Source organism: Lactuca virosa, chromosome 5, assembly GCF_052849685.1.
Source record: "Lactuca virosa cultivar CGN04683 chromosome 5, Lactuca_virosa_CGN04683_v6, whole genome shotgun sequence".
Taxonomy (NCBI): domain Eukaryota; kingdom Viridiplantae; phylum Streptophyta; class Magnoliopsida; order Asterales; family Asteraceae; genus Lactuca; species Lactuca virosa.
The window spans coordinates 213,609,251-213,610,557 of NC_136430.1; positions in this window are offsets into that span (position 1 = coordinate 213,609,251).

The following is a 1,307-nucleotide window of genomic DNA, read 5'->3' on the forward strand; positions in this document are numbered from 1 at the left end:
GTGTTAATTTTGGAAGGACCATATTGACATATTCGGAAAAGAGGTAACTCTTGTTCAGAAGTGATAGTCAAAATGGGAATCTGGAAAGGTTTCCATAAGTGGAAGTTGTTCTTCAAATCTGTGTAAGATTAGAAAACTTAATGCAAGAAGGATGTTCAAAGGAATGTACTTTGAATGTGAGACTTCATTTCCATGGAATTGATCTCCATTGGAATACTCTGTAATGTCTGTTGACAAGTCTTTATGACTTTGTGCATAGTCATTACGAGAGGATCAATGCATATAAGTTTAGAATCTAACAGATTTCGTTAAATGGTAGGAATTTGGAATTCTTACATTTACGATAAAGATTTGGGATTGTGAAATGAGCATCATTGGAATTATGTTCAATTGATCTACTTCACAAAGTAAAGATCATAGATAAACATAGTGTGCATACTTGGTGTATGGCATGACTAGTGTTTAGAAAACATAGTTTACATGCTTGGAGCATGGGACAACTATTTTTTTTTAATTCAAGTATAAAGTTGATTATTTGAAACATTATACAATGAATAATGAGTAATCAATATGGTGTTTAAATAAAAGGTGTTCTATTTACTCTCAAAGCTGCTTGGGACCATAGAGTGATTAGTATTATTCTTGTGTTTCACTTTGCATGTTTTGACTTCCAGAATAACTAGGTTATTCTTTCCAAATGACTAAGTTATTCAAACCATCCACAGTCGATAATACGTTGGAAGTAGGTATTAAGGCAAGACTGTCATGAATCAGGTTTGTAGATGTCCAAGGTGGTGGACATAGTAAGAGTTACTACAACATTCATGAGTACTCCTGGAATGAGATTCGAGTATTGGATTAAACCCACGCTCATTTGACTCACTTCATAGATTTTATCACGGGTGATCATGAGACGATAATATATTATATTCTTCAAACCTAGAGATATGACTTGTTGCCTATTAGTTGGTTATACATTGATTGCACGTAAACGCATTTGGTAACTCGATGTTATAAAACGTGCCTTTGTGTATGATTCAACAAGTAGTAGAACAAGCATATGAGTCGAAGTTTATCCATTCCTTTTACCCTTAAAGGGATAAAAGCGATATCTGTGGGCCCATCGATGATTTGGTGATGACAAACGTAAGTGCTCGGCCGGGCCTGGACTGATTTGATTTGTTCAATTAGTCAGTCGTCATAAATCGGAAATCGGGAAACAACAAATGGATAGAGAGAATGATTATAATCCATGGCTCAGTCCATATGATATCTAGAATGGAGGAATATATGATCCCTTATCTAAT